Source organism: Delphinapterus leucas, chromosome 1 (genome assembly GCF_059928025.1).
Source record: "Delphinapterus leucas isolate spDelLeu-1000000601 "Yukka" chromosome 1, BTC_Dleu_Yukka2, whole genome shotgun sequence".
Lineage (NCBI taxonomy): Eukaryota > Metazoa > Chordata > Mammalia > Artiodactyla > Monodontidae > Delphinapterus > Delphinapterus leucas.
In genome coordinates this window covers 100,228,980-100,242,523 of record NC_143129.1, presented here as the reverse complement: position 1 = coordinate 100,242,523, position 13,544 = coordinate 100,228,980, and positions in this window count along the sequence as shown.

Genomic DNA, 13,544 nt, shown 5'->3' with positions numbered 1-13,544 from the left:
CGCCACAACTAGAGAAAGCCCACGTGCAGCGCAGCAACAAAGACCCAACACAGTCAAAAAAATTAAAAAATAAAAATAAAAGTAGCCCTGCCTCCCCAGGGAACCATATAGCATTTCTCCTTGTATATTAAAAAAAAAAAAATTGAAAACTCAGAAATAATGTGAGAAAGCAGAAGCAACACATGGTTTTCCTTCTTTTAAATAAAATTTTTATTTTAGAACAGTTTAGAGTTATAGAAAAATTAAGCAGATAGTACAGAGATTTCTTGTGTACTCCACACCCAGATTTCCCTATTAGCATCTTACAATAGTATGGTACATTTTTCACAACTAATGAACCAATATTGGTACACTGTTATTAGCTAAGTTTATGCTTTATTCAGATATCCTTAGTTTTTACCCAGTGTTCTTTTTCTGATCTAGGATCTCATCCAAGATACCACAATTCTCCAAACTGGATTAATATTCATTCTCAATTTTAGTTGCTATTGTCGATGGGCCTTGCTACACTTTCTAGTGACTTCCTATCGGGAAGCTGAAGGTTTTTCTCATTCTTAAAACCACAAGAAGCCCTGTTGTCTTTGCTTCATACTGGCTTGATTCTTCATGGTCTTGTAAGGGAGGGTGGTTTGTCTATTTGCTAATATTTTGGAGTTCATGAAATTGCTTATCATTTACTCTGTGTTGTCAGTAATTTTAAAAAATGTGTCTGTTATACTTATTCTGTTTGATTCTGTGTATAAATTTGGGATATCATAAAACCTATCTTCTGCTCTGTCATCTTATCAAAATATTTGTCTTTTTCTCATTAAATAAATATCTTTATAACACAAATTCACTTTAACTTGTGGTCACAAAACATATAATTTTTCCTTTGATATGCAAGACACTTGTTTTTTGTGTATTTGAATAATTGGAATGGCGGGCATTTGTTGTTGGGCAGAAGAGATAGATAAGCAAAATTGCAAAATAGCATAAAAAAATTACTTCCAGTCTACTATGTAGTAGAATAATCAGCCTCTCTCTGAATATTCTAATAATGCAAGACTAAATTTGACTCCATCATCAATATTCCCAGTATGAACTATAGTAGATTGGATGGTGCCTCCCCCGACCGCCGCTTAAAAAAAAAAAAAAAAGCTATGTCCACTGGGAAGCTGTTAATGTGACATTATTTGGGTGAAGGGCTTTATAGATGTAATTAAGTTAAGAAACTCAAAATGAGATCATCCTGCATTAGGTTGAGCCCTAACTCCAACAGCAAGTGTCCCTATAAAAGAAGAAAAGGGGAGATCACACAGAGAAGGAGGCAATATGAAGACAGAGCAGAGACTGCAGTGATGCATCTATAAGAGAAGGATTACTGGCAGCCACTAGAAGCTAGGAGAGAGGCACGGAACAACTTCTTCCTCAGAGGCTCAAGAAGGAATCAACACTGCCGACATGTTGATTTTGTACCGTGACCTACAGAGCTGTGATAATAAATTTCTGTTGTTTTAAGCCACCCAGTTTATAGTAATTTGCTATGGAAGTCCTAGGAAATTAATACGTATATCATCAAACATCAGATATTTTTTTCTGCTTCTAAAGATCCTATATAATTTATTAAAAATATAACTTTAGTAAATCAATTAAGAAAGGCCTGTCATTTCACAAATGATGTTGTATCATTGGACAAGCATATGTTAAAAAAAAATACAACCTAAAAACATATCTCACATCTTGGACAAAACTAATTCAGAATGGATCATAGACTTAAATATAAAACATAAAACCATAAAACTTTAAGAAGAAAATATAGAAAACATATATATAACATTGGGTTTGATGACGCTTCTAGCTACAAACAAAAAGAACAATCCATGAAAGAAAAAAATTGATAAATTGGACTATATCAAAATTAAAGTATTTTGCTCTTTAAGAGAAAAAGCCATGGACTCAGAGAAAATATTTGCAAATCACATCTCTGATAAAAAAAAAAAAACTTGTATAGAAAATATATAATCATCTTATAAAACTCAGCAGCAAGAAAACAAGATTTAAAATTTTTAAATAAGTTACAGATTTGAACAGCCACTTCACCAAAGGAGATATATGGATGGCAGATAAACTCATGAAATGATGCTTTAACATCATTTGTCATTACGGGAAAGCAATTTAAAACTACAATGAGATGCCACTGTACAATTATTAAAAATGTCAAAAAAAATTTTAAAAACCTGACAATAACAAATGCTGACAATGATGTGGAACAACAGAAACTCTCATTCATTACTGGTAGAAATGTCAGTGGTACCACCCTGAAAGATAGTTTGGGAGTTTGTTGTAAATTATACATAGATTTACCCTATGGTCCAGCAAAGCATTCCTAGAAGTCTGTTCAAGTTAATTGCATACTTATGTTCACACAAAACCCATGTTTACAGCAACCTGTTCATAACTGGTAAAACCTGGAAACAACCCGAATACTCTTTGACTGGGGAATGGATAAACAAACTGTGATCCATCCACAGATTGGAGTACTAGTCTGTGATGTAAAGGAACGAGTAACTGATTCATGAAACATCATGTATGAATCTCAAATTGATTTTTCTAAGTGAAAGAACCAGACTCCAATGTGACACTCTGGAAAAGGCAAAACTCTAGGGTTAGAAAATAAATCAGAGTTTGCAAGGAGTTGGTGGAAGGTGGAGTGATTGACTACAGTGGAAATGTACTGGGGAAATTTTAGGGTGCTAGATTTGTTCTGTATGATACTGGGGTGGTCAAAATCCGTGGAACAAGTATATCACACAGAGTGAACTTAAATGTATGCAAAATTTTAAAAAAATCCAAACACGATGTTGAGGAAAGCCAAGATAGAATGCAAGCTGTGTCAAATGAATCCAACAGCATTACAAATGTATAGTATATTTGCACTGAAGGGGGTAGATTGACCTAATAACTTTGAAACTGAATTAAAATCAGACATCAGTATGAACTCTTGTTTAGCTTAATATAAATATACAGATGGATAGATACAGAAATAATTATAGGTATATGTGTATCACATTGGTTAGTATACATAAATATACTCTAGCTCAGTCTTTAGATGATCTAGAAACAATTACAACTAAGTAACAACTGAAAGGTAATGAGGGATCTTGAACCAGAACTACCTAGCCTAAATTTCTCTCAAATTCCTGATCCAGAGAAATGATGAGATAATAAATGTTTACTCTTTTAAGTTGCTAAATTTGGGGGTTATTTGTTATGTAGCAATAGAGAACTAATACATATCCCAGTAATGCCTTTTATAGCTATTTCTTTTCACTCCACAATGCAATCTAAGTTCTTGCATTGGAATTAGTCATCATTTCTCTTTTTTTAATATCCTAAATTGTGGGATCATTCCTGAACCTATCTTTATCTTTGCTAATATTGACAGTTTTGAAGAATTCAGGTTAGTTATTTTGTAGATTCTTTAGTTTGGGTCTGTTTGATGTTGCCTCCTGATTAAATTTACATTATTGATTTTGGGGCTGTGATATTTATAATTCCTGTGGATTGCAGAGTATTTTTATGGCAACAAATAATTTTAAACAACCTAAATGAATGAAAAGAATTGGTTAAACAAATTGTAGTCTTCCTGATCAATAGAATACAGTAACAGCATTAAAAATTATGATACAAATTAATTTTTGTTTGTTTTTTTATTAGTCATCTATTTTATACACATCAGTGTATACATGTCAATCCAATTCTCCAAATTCATCACATCACCACCCCCACCCACCGCTGCTTTCCCCACTTGGTGTCCATATGTTTGTTCTCTACATCTGTGTCTCAATTTCTGCCCTGCAAAGCGGTTCATCTGTACCATTTTTCTATGTTCCACATATATGTGTTTATATGCGATATATGTTTTTCTCTTTCTGACTTACTTCACTGTATGACACTCTCTAGATTCATCCACGTCTCTACAAATGACCCAGTTTCATTCCTTTTCATGGCTGAGTCATATTCCATTGTATATATGTACCACATCTTCTTTATCCATTCATCTGTCAATGGGCATTTAGGTTGCTTCCATAACTTGGCTATTGTAAATAGTGTTGCAATGAACATTGGGGTGCATGTGTCTTTTTGAATTATGGTTTTCTCTGAGTATATGCCCAGTAGTGGGATTGCTGGATCATATGGTAATTCTATTTTTAGTTTTTTAAGGAACCTCCATACTGTTCTCCATAGTGGCTGTATCAATTTACATTCCCACCAACAGTGCAAGAGGGTTCCGTTTTCTCCACACCCTCTCCAGCATTTACTGTTTGTAGATTTTTTGATGATGGCCATTCTGACCAGTGTGAGGTGATTCCACATTGTAGTTTTGATTTGCATTTCTCTAATAATTAGTGACATTGAGCATCTTTTCATGTGCTTCTTGGCCATCTGTATGTCCTCTTTGGAGAAATGTCTATTTAGGTCTTCTGCCCATTTTTGGATTGGGTTGTTTGTTTTTTTAATATTGAGCTGCATGAGCTTTTTATATATTTTGGACCTTAATCCTTTGTCTGTTGATTCATTTGCAAATATTTTCTCACATTCTGAGTGTTGTCTTTTTGTGTTGTTCGTAGTTTCCTTTGCTTTGCAAAAGGTTTTAAGTTTCATTAGGTCCCATTTGTTTATTTTTGTTTTTATTTCCATTACTCTAGGAGGTGGATTACAAAAGACCTTGCAGAGTGTTCATCCTGCATTTTCCTCTAAGAGTTTGATACTGTCTGACCTTACATTTAGGTCTTTAATCCATTTGGAGTTTATTTTTGTGTATGGTGTTAGGGAGTGTTCTAATTTCATTCTTTTACATGTAGCTGTCCAGTTTTCCCAGCACCACTTATTGAAGAGGCTGTCTTTTCTCCACTGTATATTCTTGCTTCCTTTATCAAAGATAAGGTGACCATATGTGCATGGGTTTATCTCTGGGCTTTCTATCCTGTTCCATTGATCTATATTTCTGTTTTTGCACCAGTACCATATTGTCTTGATTACTGTAGCCTTGTACTATATTCCAAAGTCAGTGAGTCTGATTCCTCCAGCTCCGTTTTTTTCCCTCAAGACTGCTTTGGCTATTCGGGGTCTTTTGTGTCTCCATACAAATTTTAAGATATTTTGTTCTACTTCTGTGAAGAATGCCAGTGGTAATTTGATAGGGATTGCATTGAATCTGTAGATTGCTTTGGATAGTATAGTCACTTTCACAATGTTGATTCTTCCAATCCAAGAACATTGTATGTCTCTCCATCTGTTTGTATCATCTTTAATTTCTTTCATCAGTGTCTTATAGTTTTCCACATACAGGTTTTTTGTCTTAATTGTTTTGGGTTTGTTATTGTAGGTCTTTTCCTTCTCTTGTGTTTCCTGCCTAGAGAAGTTCCTTTAGCATTTGTTATAAAGCTGGTTTGGTGGTGCTGAATTCTCTTAGCTTTTGCTTGTCTGTAAAGCTTTTAATTTCTCCATCGAATCTGAATGAGCTCCTTGCTGGGTAGAGTAATCTGAGATCCTTGCTGGGTAGAGTAATCTTGGCTGCAGGTTTTTCCCTTTCATCACTTTAAATATGCCTTGCCACTCCCTTCTGGCTTGCAGAGTTTCTGCTGAAAGATCATCTGTTAACCTTATGGGGATTCCTTTGTATGTTATTTGTTGCTTTTCCCTTGCTGCTTTCAATATTTTTCCTTTGTATTTAATTTTTGATAGTTTGATTAATATGTGTCTTTCCATGTTTATCCTTTATGGGACTCTCTGCGCTTCCTGGACTTGACTGGCTATATCCTTTCTCGTGTTAAGGAAGTTTTCAACTATAATCTCTTTGCATATTTTCTCAGTCCCTTTCTTTTTTTCTTCTTCTTCTGGGACCCCTATAATTTGAATGTTGGTGCATTTAGTGTTGTCCCAGAGGTCTCTGAGACTGTACTCAATTCTTTTCATTCTTTTTTCTTTATTCTGCTCTGTGGTAGTTATTTCCATTATTTTATGTTCCAGGTCACCTATCCGTTCTTCTGTCTCAGTTATTCTGTTATTGATTCCTTCTAGAGAATTTTTAATTTCATTTATTGTGTTGTTCATCATTGTTTGTTTGCTCTTTAGTTCTTCTAGGTCCTTGTTAAACCTGTCTTGTATTTTCTCCATTCTATTTTCGAGATTTTGGATCATCTTTACTATCATTACTCTGAATTTTTTTTCAGGTAGGCTGCCTATTTCCTCTTCATTTCTTTGGTCTGGTGAGTTTTTACCTTGTTCCATCATCTGCTGCGTATTTCTCTGTCTTCTCATTTTGCTTAACTTACTGTGTTTGGGGTCTCCTTTTCACAGGCTACAGGTTCATAGTTTCTGCTGTTTTCGGTGTCTGCCCCCTGTGGGTAAGTTTTGTTCAGGGGCTTGTGTAAGCTTCCTGGTAGAGGATACTCGTGCCTGTGTTCTGGTGGGTGGGGCTGGATCTTGTCTTTCTGATGGACAGGGCCACGTCCAGTGGTGTGTTTTGGGGTGTCTGTGAACTTAGTATGATTTTAGGCAGCCTCTCTGCTAATGGTGGAGTTGTGTTCCTATCTTGCTAGTTGTTTGACATGGGGTGTCCAGCCCTAGAGCTTTCTGGCCATTGAGTTGAGCTGGGTCTTAGTGTTGCGATGGAGATCTCTGGGAGAGCTCCTCCTGATTGATATTACATGGGTCTGGGAGGTCTCTGGTCATCCAATGTCCTGAACTCGGCTCTCCCACCTCAGAGGCTCAGGCCTGACAACAGGCCAGAGCACCTCGACCCTGTCAGCCACACAGCTAAGAAGAAGAGGGAGAAAAAAAGAAAGAAAAATAAATAAAATTATTAAAATTTAAGAATTATTAAAATAAAAAAAAATTTAAGTAATAAAAGAAAAAGAAGAGAGCAACCAGACCAATAAACAAATCCACCAAGGATATCAAGTACTAAAAACTATACTAAAAAAACCCATAAAAATCAGAAACAAGTCAGTCACATACAGCAAATCCCAAGTCTACATTGTTCCCAAATTCCACCACCTCAATTTTGGGATGATTCATTGTGTATTCAGATATTCCACAGATGTAGGGTACATCAAGTTGACTGAGGGGATTGAATCCACTGCTCCTGAGGCTGCATGGAGAGATTTCCCTTTCTATTCTTTGTTTGCACAGCTCCTGGAGTTCAGCTTTGGTTTTGGCCCCATCTCTGCCTGTAAGTTGCCTGAGGGCGTCTGTTCACCACCCTGAGAGGAGGGGGTTAAAGTCGCAGCTGATTAAGGGGCTCTGGCTCACTCAGGCTGGGGAGAGGGAGGGGTATGGAATGTGGGGTGAGCCTGTGGTGGCAGAGACCTGCGTGACATTGCAACAGCCTGGGGCGTGCTGTGTGTTCTCCCAGGGAAGTTGTCCATGGATCACAGGACCCTGGCAGTGGTGGGCTGCGTAGGCTCCCGAGAGGGGAGGTGTGGATAGTGACCTGTGCTTACACGAAGGATTTTTGGTGGCTGCTGCAGCAGCGTTAGCATTTCATGCCCACCTCTGGTGTCTGTGCTGATAGCCACAGCTCGCGCCCATCTCTGGAGCTCATTTAGGCGGTGCTCTGAATCCCCTCTCCTCACGCACCCTGAAACAATGGTCTCTTGACTCTTAGGCAGTTCAGGACTTTTTCCCAGACTCCCTCCCAGCTAGCTGTGGCGCACTAGCCCCCTTCAGGCTGTGTTCACGCAGCCAACCCCAGTCCTCTCCTTGGGATCTGACCTCTGAAGTCCGAGCCTCAGCTCCCAACCCCCACCCGCCCAGGCGGCTGAGCAGACAAGCTTCTCAGGCTGGTGAGTGCTGGTCGGCACCCATCCTCTGTGAGGGAATCTCTCTGCTTTGCCCTCTTCACCCTTACTGCTGCACTCTCCTCCGTGGCTCTGAAGCTTCCCCCCCCGGCTCACCCCCCATTTCCACCAGTGAAGGGGCTTCCTAGTGTGTGGAAACTTTTCCTCCTTCACAGCTCCCTCCCAGAGGTGCAGGTCCTGTCCCTATTTTTTCATCTCTGTTTTTTTCTTTTTTCTTTTGCCCTACCCAGGTACATGGGGAGTTTCTTGCCTTTTGGGAGGTCTGAGGTCCACTGCAAGCGTTCAGGAGGTGTTCTGTAGGAGTTGTTCCACATGTAGATGTATTTTTGATGTATTTGTGGGGAGGAAGGTGATCTCCGTGTCTTACTCTTCCACCATCTTGAAGCACCTCCCACCTGAGAAGTTTTGATAGAAGAAATGCTACAGTAATTAGAAGGCAAACATTTCAAAGTCTGGATGACAATGCAGAGATTTAGAAATTAATAGTAAGTTCAAGGTCGACTAAGAAAATTTTTTCTAGTGACAAACAATTTTTCTGACACTTTCAAAGTGTTACGGTAAATGCTGCCTGAACATTGATAGAGAAAAAAAAATCAGTTGTATAATATGCAGTTACCTGTTGTGGCAAAGTTAATAACATTTTTTAGTCTGTAGTATCAGAAAAAAATCACAAGATAGTTCAGTTTATACTGGACACAATCCTTGGAAAACTAGACTGGGCCTCAGATAATAACCCAACTTGAGAACAGAGGCTGCACAAGGCAATGAGCCAGTTGCAATAGGCTAATACCATATTTGAAACATATTCCTGATTATTGCCTACACATTGATTGGATTATGGCTTAATGATACAAACAAATGAGCAGCAATGTCATGCCTCAGAGAAGGTAGTAAGTAACACAATTGTTAAGAAAAAAGCATGATCATAGCATGGAATGTTACAACATAATTGAAACTGAAGTGAAAGTGAGAGGAGGAAAAGGCTCTGAATAGCAGTACTATAAAAGTACAAAAGAGAATATAATAGCTACTTGAAATGGAACTGGAAATAAACTCTTCCAAATACCCAACAAATAGATGTTTGATTGTGACTGTGTGATCTGGGAAGTTAGCATTGAAGATAGGTCTTAGAAAATAGGCAAGGCTCTGCTGAGTAGAGAATTTGAAGAAAAAGAAAATCATTCATGATTTCCTGATAGTTTCAACACGAAAGACAGAAAATGGCAGACAAATCATCTGAATGGTAATAACAGCAAACACTTAACAAAGCACTTACTACATTCTAAATGCTTTATACATATTAACTAATTTAATCCTTATAACAACCATCTCCAATTGATACCAGTATTATTGTCCTTTTTAAGATGAAGAACATGAAGAGATATTGAATGATAGGGCTGAACTCAACAGAACTAGTAAGTGATGGAGCCAGATTTTGGATTCAAGAAGCTTTGGAGAGGTTCTTGAGAGGATATGACCTCCAATTGTTGTGAGCCGGACCTGGGCAATCAGAGGTTCCTCACTGTCTCCCTTGCCTTTGGAAGGTACATTCTGCCCACGGTTCCCATAGCCAGAGCTCTTTCAATGATGTAACTTTGAAAGAGTAAGGTGTTATTGAGACCATCTGGATGGTATTTATGATTAAACCCCATAAAACCTCTATACAAACTTTTAACATTCTTATAGGCAATTGTGGAGATCTACTTGTCTTGTGGCCACCCATGATAAGCCTTGTGTGTAAGTTCCCTTGTTTATTAAACCTGCCACCTGCTAAACAGGAATGGTCTGCCTCTGTCTTGGGTCTCTCCTTGCCCTCCATGTACAAGGACCAGTTTTGAATTTCACCCCAGGAATTCCCTAGGCTGTGAACCAACGGGAAGACTGGCTCCAAATCTATATTCTTAAGTATTATGCTATTCTACCTCCATAAGGCAGGACTGTAGCATGATCAGACCCTTGGGTAAGAATGGAAAGCATGTAGTTAGAATGCTGTCACTCTCCACAGGGGTACTACTTACAGGCTTTGGCAATCAGTATTGGCAGACCTTCCCACTCAGCCTCAGATTGCTTAAGTCAGCACACTAGAAACCATTCCCAATAAATCAGAACTGGCTTGGAAGTTGAAAACTATGAAGAAGAAAAAAAAAGAAAGAAAACTATGTAGTACGCCTGCTAGAGTAACAAATTCTCTCAGAGTGAGAATAAAATAGAAATATTAAGAGCTGCATATTGGGAGAATAACAATATATTTTTGTAATAATCTAGACTAAGTAAACAACACAAAACATATTGGGGCTGAAATAATTTCAGTGAAATAAAAGAACACCTGACAGTAACATTTTGTAACTAAACTAGAAGCTCTTAGAAGGCAGGACCTGAAGCTGGCACCTATATCAGATCCCTTTCTCACAGATAAATCTTTTTAGTCTTATTGAAGAATAAGATACAGTATTCCACAGAAGCTAATTTAATCTGAGCTTAATAGTGTATCTTAATTAAAAAAACAAACAAAAAAAACAGGCCTTACTGCTTTATACAGATGGAGAACGTGATCACATAAAGTGTACTAGGGAGGGTGGGAATTGATGTGGAGAAAATGACTCTGTTCTAAATATTAGTAGTTTTTAAATGGCCTATCCTATAAGTAAACTCCTCATAGGATTTTGAGATAAGAAAAAGGAGAAGGAAATCCAAATTTTGTATATGATTAAGACAGCAATTTCTTCAGCTAAACTATCTATTCTATTTTATTCCTTCACAAATAGCTGGGGCTGGAGATGGAGCAGGAGAATGTAAGGTGGAAATTTTAGATTAGCAGGAAAATCATTTCTACCATGTCCTTTCTGGGCCTTCACATTATTCAGCATCCCTACACAGGAGTTGTACAGTCTATCAATGCTGTAACTTCAGGTCCTCTAATCAGTGCACATAATATTTGTTTTTTAACAGTTTAGGTAAATTTTGCAGTTTCTTTGAATATTTATAGTTGCTTTATTTGATATCATTTTGCCATTTGAGCCTTGAATGTTTAGTGAAGATGCATTCTACATTTTTTTTTTACTGAATGTGTTATGATTTTCTGCACCCAAACACACATCTTTAATTCCTTCACATATCAATAACAGTCTTTAATGAACTCTGTGTGCCTATAGTATAGGGTATAAGCTGTATAGTTCTGTGTATAAGTGTTTGGATTTTAGAGTAAGAAAAGAACACGGCATGTGTCATACTGTACCTCTTTAAGAGTTAAACTTCAATAAAACAAAATTCAACTTAGATGTTTCAAATAAAGGGAAGTTAGGAAAGCGATTACTTGTAGAGGACAGGCAAGGTTAAGAAGGACAGAAAAGGCTGAGGGGGACAACAAGGGATCCTAGACTGGCATTAGCAGTAAACCATTAATTTTGGGGGGAGCTGGAATAGAGGAGGAAGAGGAGGAAGAAGAGGAAGTGGAGAAGGAGGAGTTGGAGGAAAGCCCAACCGGCAGCAACTATAGTCACAGAGAAATGCAGCCCCTTCCAAAGTCTCAATCAGCAAGGAGCAGGAAAGAAACACCTGAAACTTTCTTTCCTCTTGTACTCTAATCTACAAGTGGCTTCCATGGATGAAACCCAACCAACGCGAACTGGTAAGAGAGATGCATTCCATAGAGGTAGACTTCTTGAGGCACAGAGGAAGGTAAAAAAGGTAGAGAACAGGTGTGGTTAGGGAAAAGCAAACTCATAACAGTCAGTTTGCCATTCTTTACTCTCTACAAATATCAGTAATCCTCAGTAATCAGTAATTAGAAAAATATTTCTAATCAGTAATTAGAATCAGTATTTCTAATCAGTAATTAGAAAAATATTTTTTTTCTAATTGGCAAAATTAGGTACAATATAGTATTTATTTACCAGACTTGTGATGTTTATATATAGCTAAAGGACCCAAGCTCAGAAAATAAGGAAAAAAATTTCAGAGAAATATATATATATACACACACACATATATACACACCCATGTATACAAATATATATACATATTTGATAAATATTTATGTGATTACTTGCAATATGTATGATTATCTGAAATATTCGTATATTCTTCTTTCGTACAAATAAAGTATGCTCAGTGTTCAATAAAGGAGAGAGAAACTTCTAGCCAAAGATGACAGCTTAAATTTTTTTTTCCTTGCTCGCCGCAACTAGAGAAAGCCCACGCGCAGCAACGAACACCATCGACGAAGATCCAACACAGCCAAAAATAAATAAATAAATAAATTTAAATTAAAAGAAAAAGAATGACGTCTTAGAAAAGATACTGCGAAGTGAAATTGTAGAACATGCAGAAAAATTTATGGATAGGTATCTACAAAAGTATGTAAGTGAAAAATGAGGTAAATTAACTCAAGGGAGTAAAACAGCTTTTTCCAAAAAGGAAATATGAAATACAATTTTGGAGTGAACAGTATTTACATTATCATAAAAAGGAAAATAGTGATTTCTAATTTAACTAAAAGGAGTGAAGTTGATATTTTAAGATGGGAAAAGGGAATTGGGGTTGATTATACAAGCGAGCCAAATTTTCATTTCTGTTAAATGGACAAATCAAAGAAAACAATTACTAGAATATTAGAAATATGGAGATAATCATCAAAAAAGGAGGTTAAAAAAAAAGCTCAATCTTTTACTGCTGAATAACAGGACTGAAAACTGCTCGATTAAAAAAAATATGTATATGTATTATCTTGTTTGCTTCCCCTAATAGTAGGGCCTGAGAAAAGGGCTTATGTGTGAGTAATTTATTTGTGAATGTGATCCCAGGGACAAGAACAAGGGTTAGTGAAGTAAAGCAGGAATAGAATACCAACAAAAGATGTATCATTGTTGGTAGCTGTGACTGGTGACTAGGTGTTCAATATATAACCAAGATGGAAAAAATACCTGATGCAGAACAGTCAGTATTTCAGTCAGAACTGAAATCAGAATCCAATGTTTATGACTAATTTTGCTTGTTCAAATAATCAGAAATGCCCATTACTGAAACAAACAAATGCAGGTCAGAGATACTTGAGACTAGACCATACATCTCCCTGAGCATCCAATTTCCTGGGCCATTCTCCAGTCAACCAGTCAATATAAATTATATATTCTGCATTTGCTTTGCCAACTCCTTTGCATTTCCATGAGGAAAACACACACACACACACACACACACACACACACACACACACACTAAGTGGAGTCAAGAGATTGAGCTTCTCACTCCATGTGTGATTTTTTAAAAGTAGCAAAGTTTTTCAGGGCTTCAATTTTCTTATCTGTAAAATAAACACTTCTAATCTCCCACATGGTATAATTCTATTAACTAAGCAAAGAGATGTGCAAAATGCCTTTATAAAGGGTTCACAGCTAAGTCACCTGAGCTTCATGCAAAATTCCTCACTTGAGGTATATCATACAGATATGTTTTGGCAACAGCTGAAGACATCCTTTCTGAAAGCTGTGTTGAAAGCAATGCCAAATATCACTTACATCATTTATTCATTTTCCCATTTATTTTCTTTCAAAATAATGCCAAAACTGACAACCACAATTTGCATTAGTTCTCTCCCCACTGGACACAGCCTCAATGACATAAAGTAACTAAAAAGGACACAAAGAGGCATCAAAATTTCTGACTTAATTTGTGATTTGGATGACATTCCATCTAGTCAAT